Genomic DNA, 10,400 nt, shown 5'->3' on the forward strand with positions numbered 1-10,400 from the left:
AAAAAGAAAAACCAATGCACTTCAAGGTTCAAACTATGAAAATTCGTAAATGGAAAAATAAGGATTGGAGTCGTAAATAAGGTAATGAAGTTTCACCGTTCATTATTTTGATTAGGATTAGCGTACGGTAGTGATTTGCCTGATGGGACCCACTTCTATAGTATAAGACAGGATATACCCAGTACCGTTACGATTTCTAGTATGCAAATTTTTAAAAAAAATTTACATATGGCGGTGGTATTCATATATGACCGCCATAGGGCATCGAGGCTCTTCCTGTTTCCTTGTTTGGTTCCGGGAGTTATATATGACCGCCATAGAGTTTTCCTTTTTCACTAATCTCTGGTTTTCTGCTTTCCTTGATTGGCTGCTGGCAAATCGTTTGGGTATTCAACTTTCTTATGTGATCTCGTGTTTGACGACATTCATTCTCTAGCGTTTCCTTTCACTAATCTCTCCTTTTCAGATTTCGTTGTTTGGTTGTTGGAAATTATTGGGGAAAAGTTCGCCGTGAACTTAGGGTTTTCGTGATTGTTTGGTTTTGAATTTCTTTTCAAATAGACGGCGTCCTATCTGGTTTTCGGCTTTCCTTGATTGGCTACGGGCAAATCTTTTGGGTATTGAACTTTCCTATGTGATCTAGTGTTTGACGACACTCTCTAGGGTTTTCTTTCACTAATATCTCGTTTTCAGATTTCCTTGTTTGGTTGCTGGGAATTATTGGGGAAAAGTTCACCGTAAACTTAGGGTTTTCGTGATTGTTTGGTTTTGAATTTCTTTTCAAACAGAGGGCGTCCTATCTTCGTAAAATTCCTTCAAGAAATCATATATAAACTCAAAATTTGTGTTCTAGATTGACTACTATTTCTAGTTCAATCGTTGTAGATGTTATTTTATTTAGATGAAAGACACAGTTGCTCTTAATAAAATCTTAGATGATTTCCAGTTGTCTGTTGAAGTTGTTTGTTAACCTTAATGATTCACTCAAATATGTTTTTTGCAGCGTAGATGCTTATTATTTGGGAATGTCCTGTCTGTGGCCTAAGGTTGTTTTGTATGGCACTAACGCTCTCAGTTGTTTAATCACGTCGCGTGGTATGCATAAATTTCTATTTTGGTGTTTTTGATTCTGTAGCACGTTTCTTTTTCTTTCCCTTTCTTAGATTCACAATTTGTAACTCAACTTGGCTTTTGGCTTACTGTTTGATTTTGCTTGCAATGGTGGATTATTATCATTGTTTTTGGTGAAGGCTAACTTGTGAAGATTAAAGCCCATGATTACTTCAGACTCTTCACATTGAAAGATTTTTAGGATGATGCATTGCACATGGATATTTTACCATGACATATTGCTCTTGTTAGATTTTATTGACGATGCTTACAGTTCTACACATTCACATAAGATGGATAGGATTTTGTAGGGTGGAGTTGAGAATAGTGTCTTGCTGTCTCTGACGTCATGTTTCTAGTTCTTTAATTTATTGATAGAAGTATTCTGCAAGCCTTTTTTTGGCGGGTTTTGACATTTAAATAAGTGTGATGGTACTTGAAATGAATTTTTTTATCCTCAGTGTTTTGGTGGGCGTGAGAATTGATATTGTCTTCAAAGTGGTGATAGGATACTGGAATGCTTTGGATACAAAAATGAGGTAGTGTACATCATTCTTGTTATCACTATATGCTCGAATAGGGAGGTTTAGACTCATTCTTAACTGGCTATGTCATTCATTGATTTAATAATTTCCTCTTATCAAAGTATCAAAAATGCATCGAGCAAAGCATAAATATGCAGAAAAGCTGCTGCAGGAAGTAGATGGTTACGAGACAACTGGCATTGGTGATCGTTCGAAGCTGCTTGATAAGGTGCATTCATTGTATAACTGCATGAGTGTTTGTTCTGATTAATCCTCATAAAATTGATGACAACTGGCATTATTGATCGTTTTAAGCTGCTTGATAAGGTGCATTCGTTGTATAACTGCATGAGTGTTTGTTCTGATTAATCCTCGTAAAATTGATTTCATTTATATTGTGCATAAACAATGCTTTGATCTCTCTTCTTGAATATGTGTTTCTTTTTTCATGTCTTTTTTAACTGAGCTATTATGGGGAATACCACCTTTTTTTTTATTCATGTCAAATCAATTTGTTAATAAGGCATAATAAAGAAATTTGACTTATGAGTTACTTCTATTGGGTTTATGGTTTCCTATGGCGCTGCTTCACTATGCTCTACCCAAAGCTATATTATTTTCAAATTTACTTTTTACCAGTCAGTTTGGCCTGTTTTCTCATCTTTTCATCAAATCGCACTTTTCTTATTGGTGGATTTGCTTGCATATGGGTGCACATTGCGAGATCTTTCCTTGATTTGTTTCAATCGATGCAGCCTTCATTATCATCGATATGTATTTATATTCATTTATTGTGCTATATCATATCTATGTTAAGACCCTCATGCATCTTGGTTGCATTCACTTTATGAATAGTGAAGCCTCGGCTTGGTTAAATTCACATTATGAACATGGAACTCTCGGCTTGGCTACATTCACATTATGAACAATGAACCCTCGGCTTGGTTACGTTCACTTTATGACCAATGAACCCTCGGCTTGGTTACGTTCACTTTATGAACAATGATCCCTCGGTTTGGTTACGTTCACTTTATGAACAATGATCCCTCGGCTTGGTTACGTTCACTTTATGAACAATGATCCCTCGGCTTGGTTACGTTCACTTTATGAACAATGATCCATCGGCTTGGTTACCTTCACGTTATGAACAATGAACCCTCGGCTTGGTTACGGTCACTTTATGAACAATGAACCTTCGGCTTGGTTACTTTCACTTTATGAACAATGATCATCGGCTTGGTTACATTCACATTGTGAACATTGAATTATCGGCTTGGTTACATTTACTTTATGAACCATGAAATCCCAGCTTGCTTACATGCACTTTATCTGGAGGCCTATATTATAGAACTCTGAAAATGTGGTGTCAGATATGTTGGGAACAAAATTTCGTAACTTGACTGTGAATGGACCAAATATCTGTGACATTGGATGTGAGGATGACGGATCGAGTTTAACACAAGAGGGGGGGTGAATTGTGTCCCCAAATTCCAATTGGAATCCCTTTTTCAATTTAAACAAATTAATGGCAATTAACAAGTAGCACACAAATTTGGACTCTAATGATTTTCCTAATCAATATTCAATCCAATGCAAGATGTGATACAATATAGTGAATGACCAAATATCAAATAATCAAGAATTGCACAAAACAGATTTTCAAGTAACACACTGCACACAGATTTTTCAACTCAGATTTTACCTATCAAATGATGTCGAAATGCAACGAAATTTTATATGCAATGTCACAACACCTTAATAAACACTATATCAAAATTTCAGATCAAAATTCAAAGTTTAAGGCAGTCTTCTAATCTCGGACAGATTAGGGTTTTGAAAATCCTGCAGTTTGAAACAAGTAGTAAATATAAACAAGTAAACAAAGAAATCAACACAGTGATTTATAGTAGTTCGGAGACCCTTCTCCTACGTCTACTACCTAGATTCACCAACCTAGGATTTTCCCAACTCCACTAAGGTGTGGTTTTAAGAGACCCACAAAACTCCTTACACCAAGGGTTTCTAAGAACTCCCTCAAACTTCAATGTTTACAATTTCCCCTAACAAAGGGAATTTCTCAATGGGATTTTCAGCCAAGGTTCTCACAGGTTACCTCAAAGGTATTTGGTGTGGAACTCTCAAGATTACAGCAACACTCTCAAAGATAGGATTTTAAGAACAATAGAGGTTTAGATTGTAAGTAAACAAAGCCTAAAGGATATAGGAACTTCCCTTTTGCAAAAGCAAGAGTAGTGAGAAGTCCTTGATTGTAGAGGCTTGTATTGGAGAAGATTGTTGTAGCAAATAGCAAGAAAGCTTGATGATTGATGAACTTGATAGCAAGAGGTTTCTCTCAAGGATAATTTTCAATTTGCTTCTCCAAGTTGTATGAAAGGGAAGATCCTCTTTTAAAAGCAATTTTCTCCTATGCTTGCAGCCATTGGATCAAACTTCAAGAGTTGATCTCTATCATCCATTGCAGCTCCTAATCTTGGTCATTGATGATTTGAGCAAACAAATCTCCACCATAGAGCATATAGACGTTGCACATGCTCCTCTTTTAAGTCAAAAATTGCAAGCAAGAAAGTTGTCTTATGCACAACCATTTGATCAATGTATGTCTTCAAATCTTGACCATTCAAACTCTCTTTAATTCTCAGCCATGGATGTAGATTGTACTATGCCATCTTGTCCCTTCATTTTGAATCAAAGACTTCAAAAGTGATCCCTTAGTCAAGGATCTTGTTTGATTGCACCAACCTAACTTTCTTGGTAGCACATGTCTTGAGTGAAAATGTCAAGGATCTTGTTTGATTGCACCAATCCTAACTTTCTTGGTAGCACATGTCTTGAGTGAAAATGTCAAACAAGAATATATCACTAATGATAGAGAGGACAAGGTTTGTCCCACATGTTTGAAAAGAGTTGTATCTCCATGAAGACCACAACCAATAGCCTCAATGTTTGATTCATTCAACTTGATTAAGTGCCTTAGTGGAAAGTTGGCAAATATAGGATTTTTCATAGTTTCCTAGAGCTCCAAGCTCATTCTTAGAAACTGGACTTCGACCACTCTTGAACATACTGAATTCTGAGCCATATGAGACCACAATGATGATTAACCTACAAGGAAATAGGAGGTAGAACTCCCCAATTGCATGTAAGCTCAAAGAGCTTCATATAGAGCGCATAGGTTAATTACATTAGAAAAACAACCCAGAAAATTCATATTACTGCATGATAAATCATTTTATATGTATTAGAATGTCCATGTAAAATTTCATAACAATCGGAAATCGTTTGGTCACTCAACCAAGCAATTAGATCACTAATAGTGAAACCGATAAATTCTAAGTGTAAATTCAAAGTCATTTTACAAACTCAGTGTAAATGACCTTTTCTCTTGAACTTTACTAAATCAAATATGTTCATAGTGATGAAACTAAGATGCACACGAAATTTCATTTAAATCGGAGTTCATTTGGTTCACCACGTTCACAAAGAACACATATGCACAAAATTAGCTAAAACCTAGTTTTGGCGGAATTTAAGCATATGACCAAATATATATGTGATGCACTTAATTTCTCATGATTATAGTCCTAGAACATATATTAAACCTTCATGTGCATGTGGTTCAAGTTTCAAGTCATTTGTACCTAAATTGGTTAAGATATGATAATTGGAAAATTGATGCTCTAACTTAGTCCATGTATGTTTGTTTTCAAAACTTAATTTCCAGCACTATCTCAAAAATATATAGTCATTTAAATTCAATTCATATAAATCAAATATTGCTTTAATGTTTCATTATCATTTATAAATGATTTAATATCATCAAAATTAGACATATAGGACCATAGGTCCAACAATCTCCCCCTTTTTGATGATTACAAAACATGCATGATATAAATGTCTATTTGATTGTAATTGAATTTAATATCAATTCAAAGTGCATTAAAAAGTTTAATGATATCAATTTAAAACAATTTTGAAACTCATATACAACTTTAGTTAAGTAAGCTTAGCTCCCCCTTACTTTAACATCTATTCTCTCCCAATCATGGCATATACACTCCCCCTTAAGTTATGCCTATATATGCATTTTGGCAAATGATTTTAATGCAATTTATCATCATGTCTCTCCCCCTTTTTGTAATAATTCAAAAAGTGGAGAACTAAGGGGTTGATGCAAGTTTTGTAAAAGATTTATAAGCATTTTTGAGATTTTATCACAAAAGTGATTTAAGACCATAAACATGCTTCAAATAATATCAAAACTAGTTCTCATCAACAAATAGTCATGGCAACACACCAATTGAACTAATAGAACCCAAGTGACCCAATTTGGAGCCTATCACACTAAGTGACCCATGGCCTCCTAATGACACTAGGTTACTCCCCCTTCAATCATGCATACCAATTTATACACTTAGCTTATAAGCACATATCACCAAGAAAATATAATAAGCATTCAAGTTCAAACTTGGGATATCAATCAAACAAGGATATGCATTCAAGTAATATGCACTCAAGGTGCTTCACACAAACCCAATGCATTTCTTAGTTTTATGAATCTATCCTTAGCTAAAGGCTTAGTGAACAAATCGGCAATATTATATTCCCCTTCTACATGTTCAAGCACAATGTTCTTTTTAGCAACATGATCTCTAATGAAATGATGTCTAATGTCTATATGCTTAGCTTTACCATGATATCTAGGATTCTTAGACAAATGTATGGCACTTATGTTATCACAAAGAATTGGAATGTTTGAAAATTCCATATTAAAATCAAGCATTTGTTGTTTAATCCAAAGCAATTGGCAAGTACAACTACCAATAGCCATATATTCGGCTTCGGTAGTGCTCAAAGCAACACATGTTTGCTTCTTGGAGAACCAAGATATGAGCATATTTCCTAGGTATTGACAAGTACCACTAGTACTTTTCCTATTTATTTTGCAACCCGCAAAGTCGGCATCTACAAATGAATGCAAGTCAAATGAAGATTTCTTATCATACCACAACCCTAGGGAAGGTGTGTCCTTTAAGTACCTAAGAATCTTCTTTATGGCCATGAGATGTGTTTGCTTAGGATTAGATTGAAATCTTGCACACATGCAAACACTAAACATAATATCGGGCCTAGATGCGGTCAAGTAAAGTAAACTACCAATCATTGACCTATATCTCTTTTGATCAACATCATTACCATCTAGGTCGGGTTCTAATTTGGTTCCCACTCCCATAGGTGTGGATGAACCTTTAGAAATATCCATGCCAAACCTTTTTAATATCTCATTTGTATACTTAGTTTGACTAATGTGAGTGCCAAGTGGGGTTTGTTTAATTTGTAAACCTAGAAAGTAAGTCAACTCACCCATCATACTCATTTCAAATTCATTCTTCATGCATAATGCAAAATCTTCACACATAGATTCTAATGTAGCACCAAACACAATATCATCAACATATATTTGCACAATTAGCATATCAAGACCTTTGTATTTAATAAACAAAGTATCATCAATACTACCACATTGAAAACCATTTTCAAGCAAGAACTTAGACAATCTTTCATACCAAGCTCTAGGAGCTTGTTTTAAACCATATAAAGCCTTGTCTAGTTTGTAAACATGGTTTGGAAATTTCTTACTTTCAAATCCGGGAGGTTGTTTAACATAAACTTCCTCATTTATCACACCATTTAAAAATGCACTTTTCACATCCATTTGAAAAAGTTTAATATTTTTGTAACATGCAAATGCAAGCAATAATCTAATAGCCTCTAACCTTGCAACCGGTGCAAAGGTTTCATCAAAGTCAATACCCTCTTCTTGGCAATATCCTTGGGCCACTAATCTAGCTTTGTTCCTAGTTACATTACCATTTTCATCCATCTTATTCCTATAGACCCATTTTGTTCCTATAATGGTGTGGTCTTTAGGTTTAGGACAAAGAGTCCAAACCTTACTTCTCTCAAATTGTTCTAACTCCTCTTGCATGGCATACACCCAATCATCATCATGCAAAGCATCACGTACATTTTTAGGCTCTACTAAAGAAAGCTTGGCAAAAGAGTTTAAAGGATTAGAATTGACCGTAGAGTCCCTTTTGGCTCTTAGTTGCCTTCCTTGATGCAAGTCTCCAATAATTAGTTCTTTTGGATGAGACTTCATCACCTTGTATTTGTGAACACCCGGTTGTTCCATAGCATTTTCAGCTTCATTTTGTTCTTCATTTCCCTTGGGTTCACCTTCACTTTCTTCATTTGGTGGTGTTTCTTCATTTGAGATATTCATCTCCCTTAAGTTCTCCACCAAAGGGACATCATCTTCATCTTCTTCTAGCAATTGTACTCCATGTGTACCTTCATTTTTGTGCTTCAAAGGATGTTCTAAATCTGAAAATTTATTTTCTACACGCACATTTGGAGCAAGTGTGGTCATATCATCGAATTTAACATTTACACTTTCTTCCACAATTTTAGTTCTAGAGTTAAATACTCTATATGCTTTAGATGATGATGAATATCCTAAAAATATTCCAATGTCACTCTTTGCATCAAATTTATCCAAATTGTCCTTGGTATTTAAAATAAAACATTTAGCACCAAAAACCTTAAAGTAATCTACTTTAGGTTTCTTGCCATACAAGAGTTCATAAGGAGTTTTCTTTAATCCTTTTCTAATGCTAAGTCTATTACTCACATAACATGCATTACTAGTAGCTTCGGCCCAAAAATATTTAAGAAGATTATATTCTAGAAGCATGGTTCTTCCTAGTTCTTGTAAAGTTCTATTCTTCCTTTCTACAACCCCATTTTGTTGAGGTGTCCTAGGAGCACTAAACTCGTGTTTAATACCAAAAGAAGCACATAAAGAATCAAAATTAGCATTTTCAAATTCACCTCCATGGTCACTTCTAATTTTTGAAACCTTTAAGTTATGCTCATTTTGCAATCTCCTAAGTAAGTTTTCAAAAGCATGCAATGCATCACTTTTATGCACAAGAAACAAACACCATGTAAATCTAGTATAATCATCCACAATAACAAATGCATAGTATTTTCCACCTAGACTCCTAACTCTACTAGGACCAAATAAATCCATATGTAACAATTCTAGAGGCCTAGAAGTACTAATATCAAGTTTAGGCTTAAAAGACTCTTTAGTTTGTTTACCCCTAACACAAACATCACAAACATGTTCAACATTGAAATTTAACTTAGGCAATCCTCTAATAAGTTCATTGGCACACAACTTTTTCAATGTAGACATTCCGATATGACCTAATCTTCTATGCCAATGCAAAGCATCATCATTCTTAGCAAGCAAGCAAGATATTCTAGAATTTTTCATAGCATCAAAATGCATTACATACATATCACCACTTCTACTTCCTAATTTCACAACATTACCATAAACATCAAACACATAACATTTATCATTTTTGAAAAGAATATCAAAGCCTTTATCGGCTAAATGACTAACACTCAATAAATTAAAAGATAAATTTTCAACCAATCTTACTTCACTAAGGGAGAAAGAAGAGTTACCTATGGATCCCAAGCCTAGGATCTTACCTTTGACCTTGTCTCCAAAGGTCACAAATCCTCCATTCTTCTTTGCTTCAAAGGATGTGAATAATGAAGCATCTCCCGTCATGTGTCTAGAACAACCACTATCCAAATACCATTTGCATGACTCGGATTTGGATTTTAAGCACACCTAGATAAACACATGTTTAATATACCTTAGGTATCCAAACTTTGGATCCTTTGGGGTTAGTAGCAATAAAGGCATATGCATCAATTTTGAAAGTTCTCATCACATATGCTTTCTTTTCAAAGTCATTCAACCCTTTAGGCACCCAAACCTTCTTCACGTAAACTTTTCTCTTCCTAGGTGTAGTTCCCTTAGGAACATTAGCCTTACCCTTGGGGTAGGTACCATTTTTGTTCACGTTGACCGTGGCCTCCTTAGCCTCTAGGGTGTCCTTAAGTTTCATAGGATCATATCCTAATCCACTCTTGTCAAGATAATGTCTTTGAGATGCAAGAAGTTCATCCAATTTAGAAGAACTCATAGAAAATTTTGAAAATTGTTTTTCAAGCATATTGTATTTCTCATTGGCCATATCAAGCTCTTTTTGTAGAGAAGAAGAGTTAGGCATAATAATGCACTCATGATCATCCCATGTATCCAACTCACCTTCTAGCTCATGAATCCTAGCATGCAAAGCATCTAAGTCATGTGAATTGCTAGATGATGCAATGTTACTAGAATTAACAAATGTTTTCAATTGATTTTTTAAATTCTCATTTTCTTGAACTAATGCATCAAGTGAAAAACATACATCATCATATTTAGATTTCAAATCACAACACTCATTTAGATGCATTTTTTCTACTTTAGAAAGTCTACTAACTTCTTTCTTAGCATGCTTGTGTTTATGCATCAATTTCTCATAAGCAATATAAAGTTCATCATAAACACAAGAGAGCTCATCATAAGAAGGTTTAGAAGATGTTACCATCTCATCCGAATTTGATGAGGACACTTCCTCTTCCTCATTTGCCATGAGACACAAGTTGGCTTGGAGTTCCTCTTCACTATCACTTGAAGATGATGATGAAGAATCATCCCAAGTGGCCTTGAATGCCTTCTTCTCCTTCTTCCCTTTTTCCTCCTTCTTCTCTTTCTCTCTATATTCCTTATGCTTCTTCTTTTGAAGCTTAGGGCAATCGGCCATAAAGTGACCT

The 10,400-nt window shown here is 35.0% G+C and overlaps 1 long non-coding RNA gene across 1 annotated transcript; it reads left to right on the forward strand.

Moving 5' to 3' along the window:
• Window positions 1–213: 213 nt before the first annotated feature.
• On the forward strand, window positions 214–2,083 carry LOC119995840. The gene is made up of 3 exons (XR_005467735.1): window positions 214–1,095; window positions 1,572–1,649; window positions 1,757–2,083. It is a non-coding gene; the product is annotated as an uncharacterized LOC119995840 (long non-coding RNA).
• Window positions 2,084–10,400: the final 8,317 nt, after the last annotated feature.

The sequence above is a fragment of the Tripterygium wilfordii genome, chromosome 4 (assembly GCF_013401445.1).
Source record: "Tripterygium wilfordii isolate XIE 37 chromosome 4, ASM1340144v1, whole genome shotgun sequence".
Lineage (NCBI taxonomy): Eukaryota > Viridiplantae > Streptophyta > Magnoliopsida > Celastrales > Celastraceae > Tripterygium > Tripterygium wilfordii.